Below are 11,798 nucleotides of genomic sequence, written 5' to 3' on the forward strand. Positions count from 1 at the left end.
CGGCGCGGGGGCCTGGGCGGCCGGCATTGGGGAGGGGGCGGGAGGCGCCGCCCGCAGCTCGGGAGGGCGGAGGGAAGGGCGTGGGGGAGGCTACGGGGACCTGGCAGAGGCTGGTGAGCATGAAGCAGCTGCTGTGGGTAGCGGTGGCACCGACACGTGGGTTCTGCCCGTGGGGAGGATGGAAATGAGGAACATGTGCTATGTTTGTTAATGGAAAAAAAAAACCTTCGCTCAGGTTGTGTTGGTGTGCGCTCCCTCCCCCGTCCATACTACAGAGCACTTTGCACATAATTTTGTGACATATAAGACTAGTTGGGATCAGTAACTAGATTTAGTGGCGTTTCTTAAGAGGCAGTATGGCATAATGGTAAGTGTGGGGGCCTCGGAGTCTAAAAAGCCCTGGTAACAAGCTCTGGGCAAATTTCTTGGTCCCTCTGAACCTCAGTATTCTCAATCATGAAAAGAGGTTAATTCATGCCTTCATTAAATTATCTGATCATGGCAGTATGTATGTATGTGAAGTGATAGGTAGTAATAGTAGGAATCACTAGAATGGTGTTTGAGAATGCTACTGTCGAGAAAATGTGTCTTTATTTCATTTATACACTTGGAAGGAAAAAGAGCCACGTCCTAAATAATCCGAGTTGGTTGTCAGAGTCCTTCATGACCTTCTGGGAACTGGACTGAGATCTGCTTCAGAAAGTGACCACATCATTACTCCAGCTTTTACCACTTGCAGTTGTGTTGGGAAAGAATGTCCTCAGTCTTTGGCAAGGTCCTGCTGAATCTAGTTGAAAAACTTTCAGGCGTATTTCCATAATCAGCGCGCGCGCCCGTGCGTGTGTGTGCGTGTGTGCGTGTGTGTGTGCTCCTAGCATCTTTTAAGTGTGAGTAGAATCTTAGAATATAGTGGTTGGCACATGGTAGGTGCTTTAAAAGTGTTGTCTTTACCTAAGGGATTGTCTCTTAACCTTTCATGAAAACGGTACTCTGTGCTTGCTTGCCTATGGGGAACTTGAAACAATGTTATCAGATTGTAAGGCTCTGGCTGCTCTCCGGGAAAGGTGCTCCTATGCCAGTTAGCCTTTGTTTGTTGTTGTTGCCCAAGGGAAGATGTCTAGTAGGGATACCTGGAGTTGTGTGAAAATTTGTCTGCTGTTTCTGTCCCTAAAGAAGAGGAGGGTGGTGTTTCTGGTGGGCTATCAGAGAGTGGACACTGTTTAGAAGGCTCTGTTTTATTCGTAACTTTTGCATTTTATGTCAGGGGAAAAAGCCTTTGCTTTCCTACAAACCCTTCTTTGTTACTGCAGACGGAGGCGGAATACAGAGAGAGCTCAGTGGCTTTTGGTTCTGATCTGGGGTGGTAGGTATGCTTAGCTGGCTCCTGCCTTCTCTTGAGTTGCATGGAAACAAATGTCTAGGGCAGCTCAGGTGACATGACAGTCTGGAATCAAAATTCCCTGCCTCTTTCAAGATAGGAAACGGTTTTCCTTGTAAATAGGCAGAAGTGACTAAGCACTTGAAAAAAGCTAGGAAAAATTAGCTATGGGAAATCTTGTAGTGTTGCTGTTCTTGTTGTTCGGTGCTGTCGAGTCGATTCCTACTCATAGTGACCCTGTGTACAACAGAAAGCAACACTGCCTGGTCCTGTGCTTAGTGTGTGTTTATTCCTTATTTTTCAAGTCCTGTGACTCTAGGATAGAGATTTAGTTTGCTTAGATTGCAATTCTTATTTTCAATTAGTGTAGTAAATGGGCAGCCACCGCTGCTGTTTACAGAAGAATTTGATATATTTGAATGCTTTGTGTTAGTGTCTCCTTAGACATTGATCTTGGGCATTTAATTTTTCTCCATAGATGAACTCATGTAGACCACTTCTTAACACTTTAGATTTAAGCACACTTGGACTTCCTAGCCTTGCTGATTTTTTTTAACTGCAGGTAGTCCCCTGACTTACGATGTATTCAAGTTACCATAAACTGCACTTAGGACCGTCTTTTTTTTTTTGTACATCTTGTCCTTAGTAATAGGCCCTAAATACAGTGTTGCATCGTGTAAATTTACTGATGTTATTCTCACGCCAGTCCCCCAAGACAAATAAAAATCAGGTTTATAAAGATAGTGATAATAAAAGGCAATAATAATGAAAAGTAAAAAAAAAAATGAGGTACTCGGCTTACATCAGAACCGACTCTTGTCATTGGAATGAAACCCTGTTGTAATTTGGGGACTACCTGTGTCACAGAATTCTTTTGGGTCAAAATGAAAGTAAAAGGTTACTGCTTAGTCTTTGACTTAATCCTGCGTTTATCCTATTTCAGACGCAGTTGTCTTTTATGTTGACATTGTTATCCTTTTTTACATAATCTATTGCTTTATTTTTTCATGGAGATATAATAGGATAAAAAATAGTTTTGTGTGTATATTGACAAGATGAAATTAATAATTTTTTTTGTTGTTTATTGTTGTAGTTTAAGTGAAAGTTCATTTCAAGTTAGTCTCTTATACAAAAATTTATACATATATTGTTATGTGCCCCTAAATACTCTCACTATACTGTGACAGCACACTCCTCCTTTCCACCCCGATTTCCCGTGTCCATTCAACCAGCTCCGAACCCTCTCTGCCTTCTCATCTCATCTCCGGACAGAAGCTGCCCGTTTAGTCTCATGTAACTACTTGAGCTAAGAAGCATACTCTTCACGAGTATCATTTTATAGCCCACAGTCTAGTCCAATCTTTGAAGAGTTGGCCTCGGAAATTGTTTTAGTTCTGAGCTGATAGAGAATCCAGGGGCCATGCTTTCCGGGGTTCCTCCAGTCTCAGTCAGACCATTAAGTCTGGTCTTTTTATAGAATTTGAGTTCTGCACCCCCCCCTTTCTCGTGCTCCATCCGGGACTCTCTGTTGTGTTTCCTGTCAGGGCAGTCATTGGTGGTAGCCGGGCACCATCTAGTTCTTCTGGTCTCAGGCTGATGAAGTCTCTGGTTTATGTGGCCCTTTCTGTCTCTTGGGCTACTACTTTCCTTGTGTCTTTGGTGTTCTTCATTCTTCTCTACTCCAGGTGGTTGGGACCAATTAATGCATCCTGGATAGTCACTTGCAAGCTTTTAAGACCCCAGATGCCACTCAACAACGTAGGATGCAAAACATTTTCTTAATAAGCTTTGTTATGCCAGTGGACCTAGATGTCCCCTGAAAGCATTGTCCCTAGACCTCCACCTCTGCTACTCTATCCCTTGCAGTATTTGACTGTATTCAGGAAACAATAATTTTCTTTATGTTTTTTTTTTTTAATTCCTTATTTTGTAAATTTCTTGAACATTTTTTTCTGATGGTGTATCTTAGTTTATTTGTTTAGAATAAAGGTAATTTTAATAAGCCAAACAGATACAGTCAATTAATTCATTTTTCCTTGAGAATTCAAAGACTAAATATAATGTAAAATTATTCAAATTTTACTGTTTTAATCTAAATTAAACTATCTTAGAAGCATTTGGTCTGATTTTACTTAATTACTTTTGAATTTAAAAATACTGAAAGTCTTCTGTAATCTCTCCATTAAAAAATAAAAGTACATTAAGAAGTATGCTTTCCCCCATTTCCGAGATGTAGCCACTATTTAACAGTATTCTGTCTTTTCTGACTTTTTTCTATAGCTATACAGACATGCGGTCTTTTATCCCTGAAATGGACTATGCTTTACATATTGGTCTGCAGTTTGCATATTTCACTTAATAAATGTTAGCTCTAATTGTTACATACTTGTGAATGCTTATATGACCTGAATGCTTATATGACCATGTAGTGTACTATAAGTGCTATATGCATTATCTTAGGAAATCTTCATAGCAGGGAGGTGGGTACTGTTATAATACTGTTCCTGTGTTGTGGATGAGGAAATGGAAGCACAGAGAAGTTAAAGAATCTTGCCTAGAATTATAGGGCTAGTAAATGGGAAAGCTGGGATTCAAATCCAGGCCATCTGATACTAGTCCCCTCTGGCCTATTTACTAGATCATGGACCACTTTCCAGGTAGTGTTATAGATCTACCTTATTCTTGTTAAAGGGTATTCCATCACATGTTGTACCATGTGTGATTTATTCACCTGTTTGTCTATTGATGGACAAGCAGATTGCTTCCAATTTTTCATTATTTTATAAGCAATGCTGTAATGAATTGGACATATTTTTTAGGTCCTTTTGCTTTTACTTCTGTAAGACTCTTGAATTAAAGGGCAGGAGTTCTTAGCAGTTTAAATTTTAATAGCTACTGCTAGCTTACTCTTAACAACACCACCACCAAAGGTATCAATTTACATACCTGCCAACACTGTATGAGAGAGTGGAGAGAGTGGATTTCCTCTACACTCTTACATGCCCTGGATGATGTCAGTTTTAAATTTGAATCTTATGGTAGACTAAAAAGCGATATTCTTCGGTTAACAAATATTTGAGTGTTTATTCTCTGCCAAGCTCTATGCTAGGGTCTGGGAAATACAGTGATGACCAAAACCAGACACAGTCCCTGTTTCTAGGTAGCAAAAATCAGATAGCCATTAATTAGATAATTCCCCAAACAAATACAAAACTATTTGTTTATTCAACAAATATGAGTGCTTATAACTTGTCAGGCACAGTTTTAGATATTTGGAGTACATCAGTGAACAATACAGATAATAAATAACCCTGCCCTAGCGTGGAAGAAACAGATACTAAGCAACAAACTTAAGCAAATGACATGGATCGTTAGGTGATAAGTGCTATGGAATAAAAAGTAGAGCAGGGGAAGGGGGAGGGGGAGGCTGGTAGCCTTATTGAGAAGATGACATTTGAGCAGAGACTTGCAGCAGATAGGAGAGTTAGCGATGAGGATATCTGGAGGAAGAGTATTCCAGACAGGGACCAATTTTTGCAAATGTCTTAGGAGGGAGCATGTCTGGCATGTTTGAGGAAAGGCATGGAGGTCACTGTGGCTGCTAGGAAGTTACGGAGAGGGAGAGTAGTGGGGTATGAGGTCAGAGAGGTAATGGAGTAGGGGTCAGATTTTATAGGGCCCTAGAAGCATTGGAGCCCTGGTAGCTCAGTGGTTAAGAGCTTGGCTGCTAACCGAAAGGTTGGCAGTTCGAATCCACCAGCCACTCCTTAGAAACCCTATAGGGCAGTTCTATTCTGTCTTATAGAGCCACTATGAGTCAAAATTAACTCGACGGCAATAGATGTGGTTTGGTTAGAAGCATTGTAAGGATTGGCTTTCACTATGGGGAACCATTGGAAAGGTTTTGAGCAGAGGAGTGATCTGATCTGACTTATGTTTCAAAAAATCACTCAAGCCACTGGATTGGCAATAAAGGGAGGCAAGAAGACCACTCAGGTGGCTGTTACACTAACCCAGGGAAAAGATGATGGTGCTTGGACTGGGGTGTATCGGTGGAGGTTCTGTTTTGAAGGTATGACCAACAAGATTTGCTGATGGGTTGGATATGGCGTGTGAGAGAGAGAGAGAGAGAGGAGTCAAGGGTGACTCAAAGGTTTTTGGCCTGAGCAACTGAAAGGCACACTATTCTATGAACCGAGGGGCTTGACTTATTTAGGAAGGTCAGGAATGGCTTCTGAGAAAGAGGTCCTGGAGCTGAGATCTGATGAATGAGCAGAAGTCCCTTTCTTGGAAGAAGCAAGATGAGTACGAGAACTAAAGAAAGATCAGCGAGCCTGGAGTAGAGAAAATGAGAGAGAAGTAGGTGTGGGCTAGCCTGAGTAGTCCTTATCCTTAGTGCTGTAGGGAAACCATTGAAGAATTTTAAGCAGGTAGATGATATGATGGTTTTTCAATTTGCACTTTCCTGATCAAGCATCTTTTTGTTTATTGACCACCTTTATTTCTTTTGTCAATGGGATGTTTATATCTATTGCCCATTTTTTTCTATTGGGGTGTTTTTTTTTTCAGAATTTATAAGAAGTTTTTGTAAATTATGGATATTAGCTGTTTGGATGTATTGTAAATTTTTGTCTCCCGGTTTGTCATGTGTCTGTTTTTTTTTCTTTTGCTGTACAGAAAGCTTTAAATTTTTATGTAGCTCTGACCATTTTTTTTCGTTTATGGTTTCTAGGTTTCTTGTCTTGCTTAGGAATATCTCCCCAAACCCCATGTTTATAAAAAAATTTTCATTTTCTATACTTTATAGTTTTGTCTTGTAGTTTAATACTTTAATCTGTCTGGAATTTATTTAAAATTTAAACAGGGAAAATTAATGTAAGGAAATATTAACTATAACAGGAGATTACTTGTTAAGACTAAAAGAAAACCCTAAAAATACAGGAACAGAATGTATAAGGAGCAGACACTATCTCTGGGGCTGAGGCAGAGTCACGCAGGGAAGGAGCAAGTCTGGAAGAGACGTCCGCTAGATCTGAGATTCAGACTTTGTTGAGAGGGTGCAGCTGTGACACCTTCTGAACGTAAAGTGCCAGTTGAAGGGCCATGTTGGCAGAATTTGATGGGAAGTTGCTTTCAGGATTACTGGGAGAAGCGGCCCACATTTGGAATTTATTTTCATGTGACATGGTGATCTAACTTTATTTTTCTTCCAAATGAATGGCCAGTTGTCTTAACACCGTTTAATAAATAATCCACGCCTTCGTTTTGTTAATTATAATTTCATAAACCTCCTAATCTTTAAACTTGGAGAGATAGCAGATCCAAACAGAAAAGACCTGCAGAAGTCTTCCAAAATCTTATCATTCTGATGTCCTAACCCACAGTAGTGCAGAAATTGTGTAATATCCTTTAATTTTTATCTTACCTGACTGCCCATGGACAAAAAAACTGCCTTTGAGTCTTAAGAGCTCTTATTTCTAAAATACCTGGACTGCATCGTACACAAGGTTTTTATCCAGTGAAATTTCATATGCTCTTCTTGTGTAATCATTGAGTTTAGTCTTCATAGCAGTGTTTAGTAAACATTTATTTTGTTTATTTTTGTGTAGTCCAGTTGTCCAGGTAGTGTGATGGCATATAGGAATGAATGTGATGTGGTTCAACTTTCAGGAATTTTATGATTTGGTGGAGGCCTGGGCCTTAGGCACACCGATGGAAACTGAGAAGGTGCCTAGTGCAGTAGGTATAGTCAGTGCACCTGTGTCAATCACAGAGCAAGCTGTTACGATAAGTGAAAGAACAGGAAAAGCTATGAAGGAATCATAGTCTCAAATAATATCAGGGTTTGAAGGTACCTTTGCTTAGTTTTCTCATCAGATACGTGAATCTCTTCTAAGTGGTAGTCTGATTTCTGTTTGAATACCTCTGGAGAGAAGGAACTTACTATCTCCTAGTATCAGCTAGTTCTTATGTTTTGTTTTTCCTTTAATTAAGCTAAAACCTGCCTCCTCATAATTTCTACTGGCTGGTTTTAGTTTGTTAGGGCCACACAGAGTGAATCCCAAGCAGTCTTCTACATGTTAGTCCTTCAGAAATTTGAAAATAATGTTTATGTTCTTCCTAAATATTCTCTTTATTTCTCCTATCACATAGTTTTGAATCTACTTAATATTCTTTTGATTCTCTTTGAGGTGGATTCCAGTTGTTAATGACTTTTAGTGTGGTACCTGATGTTCTCTAGATGTATTTAATCAAAAGAGAGTTGGTATAGAGTCATGTAGCTGAAAGGAATCCTAGAGACTAGTTATCTTCCCTCATTTTACAGATCAGGAAACTAGGGACTAGGGGTTGAAGTGATTGGCATTGTAGTAGAGCCAACAGTAGAATTGAGGAGTAGAGTGGGACTGCCGCCTCTTTTCTGGTTACTGCTTCTGTTTATGTAGAAGGAACTTCGTTTAGAAGCCTTATTTTGATACTGCCTGAAAAGAATCAATATAGCTTGAATATAGTCAGTTAGAATGTATAAGACTTTCTTGACAATAATTTCTTTTTTTTAAAAAAGAATACTTTTTCTTTAATACTTTCATTCTTTAAGCAAGTATTTGTTTTTTTATTGTACTTTAGATGAAGGTTTACAGGACAAATTAGCTTCTCGTTAAACACTATACATACTGTATTATGACATTGGTTAACAACCCTATGACATGTCAGCAGTGTCCCTTCTTGACCTTGGGTTGCCTATTACCAGTTTTCCTGTCCCCTCCTGCCTTCTAGTCCTTGCCTCTGGGCTTGTGTGCCCCTTTAGTCTCACTTTGTTTTATGGGCCTGTCTGATCTTTGGATTAAGGGTGAACCTCAGGAGTGACTTCATTACTGAGCTAAAACGGTGTCTGGGGGCCATACTCTCAGGGTTTCTCCAGTCTCTGTCAGGCCGGTAAGTCTGGTCTTTTTTGTGAGTTAGAATTTTGTTCTACATTTTTCTCGAGCTCTGTCCAGGACCCTCTGTTGTGATCCCTGTCAGAGCAGTCGGTGGTGGTAGCCAGGCAACATATAGTTGTGCTGGACTCTGGTGAAGGCTGTGGTACTTGTGGTCCATTAGTCCTTTGGACTAATCTTTCCCTTGTGTCTTTAATTTTCTTCATTCTCCCTTGCTCCTGAAGGGATGAGACCAGTGGAGTGTCTTAGATGGCTGCTCACAGGCTTTTAAGACCCCAGATGCTACTCACCGAAGTAGAATGTATAACATTTTCTTTACAAACTATGTTATAAGCAAGTATGTATTGTTTCTGCTTACTGGATGAAGGGAATTTTGTTGAGGATATAACAGCAAAATAGAAATACTTCTTTCTTTATGGAGCTTAAAGTCTAGCGGTGAACATAGACAAACTCCATGAGGAAAGAGCAGTTTGTCTGACTGATGATTGTATCCCCAGCACAATGCCTACATAGAATAAATGTTAGCAGTAGGTATGGAATTCAGATGACAATATGCAATTATAATAATGTGGTAGCTCTTCCTCTTTCACAGCATTTTGACAACATATCACTCAGAGTTAACATAAGGACCCTTTACCCCCAGTGCAACCCAAATTATATTGGACAAAGGGGCATTTCAGCAGAGGCTTGAGAGTTGTGTAGAATTTTTGAAAGATGGAAATGCTTCCTTGGAGTGGGATGTTAGAGGAGAGTGAGAATCTTTGTAGGGTAGGGATGGAGCGTATGCAGTGTGAGGTGAGGTATGTGAATAATCTGGTGTTGCGGAAACATGGGTCCTACTTACAGACAAGTTTGAAAAAGGAGGTTGAACCTGTATGGTGGAAAGCCTTGATGCCAGCTAAGGAATTTGAATTTTTCTATTTGATTTATAAGCCTATGAGTTTTGATATAGTGATAAAAGATTTTTTGGATGATGTGACTAGGCCTGTGTGTTTTGATAAAGTAATAGTGTGTTCTGAACCGTGCTAAAGAAAGCTTGCTCTGGAAATTATATAGACGATTGATTGGCCATGAGGCATGTTAAGGTTAAGGAGACTGATTAGGCTATTATGGTCTATGAGAGAGGTGATGGAGTTATGACCTGTGTCAATGGAAATAGAGAGGAAGGAGATAACAGGCATGAGAAATACTGTGGTGGTAAAAATGTCAATTGTTGTTGAGCATTTGTTTTGGATCTGTGGGCAGGAGAGATATTGGAAGAAAGTTCTGAGAATGTAGATGGTATTTTACAATCTAGGTGACTTAGTTACCTAGTGCTGCCTTAATAAAAAATACCACAAGTGGGTGGCTTTGAATCAGTTGCCATGGAGTGTATACCAACTCACAGTGACCCTGTAGGACAGAGTTCAACTGCCCATAGGGCTTCCAAGGCCGTAATCTCTACAGAAGCATACTGTCACATCTTTCTCCCATGTAGCAGCTAGTGAATTCGAACTGCTGACCTTTTGGTTACCAGCCGAGTGCTTAACCACTGCGCCACCAGGGCTCCTTTTGGTGGCTTTAAAGAACAGGAATTTATTTTCTTACAGTTATGGAAGGTAGGTGTTCAAATTCAGGGGCTAGACTTTCTCTCTCTTTGGGCTTCAGGGGATAGGGATAATCCTTGTCTCTTTCAGCTTCTGTAGCTCCAAGCATTTCTTGACCTTCCTTGGCTGCTTGTAGATGTATCTTCATATGGCTTCTGTCTTCCCACATGTGTCTCTGTGTCTTTTCTGCTCTTTTTATGATATATCACTCAGAAGGGGTTAGGGTTAGGACCCATCCTCCTCCTGTATGGTTTCATTAGCATAACAGAAGAAAACTCCTATTTCCGAACAGGGTCATGTTCATAGGTACAGGAGGTTAGTTAGTACTTCAGCATAACTTTTAGGGGGACATGATTCAATCCATAACACTAGGCAACCAATGGGAAGGCAGATGTCATAGTAGAAATGGCAAATTAAGTATGTTAATCTGGAGTAGTAGTGGGAAAGATGTGTAGAAATAGCTAGTAGATAGCTGGAAATACGGGCCTGGAGCTCAGGGGAGGTATCAATGGTGTAGATGTATTTTTGAGAGCCAAGTGCTTAGAAATAATCCAGGATGAACACCACACAGGGAGATAAGTATAGGCTATGAGGAAGACCTGGTGATCTATTTCTGAAAAATCAGCCTTTGAAAACCGTTTGGAGCACAGTTCTACTCTGACACACATGGGGTTGTCATAAGTTGGAATGGACTGGACAACAAATGGTTTCGTTTTTATGAGGAAGGCCGTGGATAAAACAGATGGGTTGGGTGAGGAAGGGGAAACCAATGAACCACACAAAAAAAGAGGAAGCAGATTAATGTTAGAAGTCAGGTGAAGAGAAAGTTTGAAGGAGAAAGGGGTGGTTACCACTACTAAATGCTACAGAGAAGTCAGAAAAAGACAAAGGTACTCACTGAAATCAGCAATGACCACTTCAGGGCCTCTTAAGAATTGCTATAAGGAAGAAGTAAGTAGGTAGAGGTAGCGTGTACAGACTAAATGTTAACATTTTGATGGTACACATAGAAGTGGGCAGTCACTTGAGAGGGATAGTAGAGGGATAGTAGGGTTGAGGCAAGAAGTATGTGTGTGTTTTAAGAACTGAAGAGATTTAAATAATTGTAGTTGCTGGAGGAACTGCCAGTGGAAAGGAAGAGCATGAAGATGTGAAATTAAGGAGATAATTGCTGGAGGTAGGTCTCAGAGGAATTGAGAGCAGATGGGATGGATCAAAAGCATGGTGTCAAAGAGGAGATACAGGGCCCTGGCCTTCTAAAACAGAAGGGGAAAAAGAAAGGATGAGCGAGATTGAAAGGTAGAGAAAACTGAGATAGAAGACAAAAACTGACTAAATATGTGTAGCCTCCATTCTTTTATTCAGCGTATGTAATTTGAATATCAACTATGAAGAAGGCACAAAGGTGGCTGTCCTTATGGAGGTTATAGTTTTGAGAGCTTTATCTTAGTCGGGTAAATTAGATTGTTGCTTTTACTGACTCGAGGTTTCTCATCTTAACCACGGAAAATAGAACATAATTTGGCTGATTATTTTTCCATTTGCCCCCAGAGGTGATGTAACTAGCACCACTCTAGATGCACAGGAGAGAAAATAGTTAATTCTATCCAATGAATTACTTGGCATTAGGGCTTAATTCTCTAAAGGAACCTTAGTTGAGAAAGGCTGGCAGAGTAGTGAGTACAGGATATGATTGGGTCATTATTTTGGGAAATTTGATGGGGACAGGGCAACAAGCCATGACGTGGGTTTTGATTCCTCTGGCTAAGGCTATTAAAAATCAAGACAGTTCCGGCAAAATGGCGCTCTAGGCAGAAGCACCACGCCGTCGCTCCACAGCAAAGATCCGAAAAACTAAGCCGAACAGAGAATACAACAATCCTGAAACCCTAAAACATC

General features: G+C 40.3%; 1 protein-coding gene across 3 annotated transcripts in view; it reads left to right on the forward strand.

Moving 5' to 3' along the window:
* RABEP1 (rabaptin, RAB GTPase binding effector protein 1) overlaps positions 1–11,798 on the forward strand; it is a 121,640-nt gene that overhangs the window by 428 nt on the left and 109,414 nt on the right. The window lies entirely within an intron of this gene.

Source organism: Trichechus manatus, unplaced genomic scaffold (assembly GCF_000243295.1).
Source record: "Trichechus manatus latirostris isolate Lorelei unplaced genomic scaffold, TriManLat1.0 scaffold00040, whole genome shotgun sequence".
Taxonomy (NCBI): Eukaryota; Metazoa; Chordata; class Mammalia; order Sirenia; family Trichechidae; genus Trichechus; species Trichechus manatus.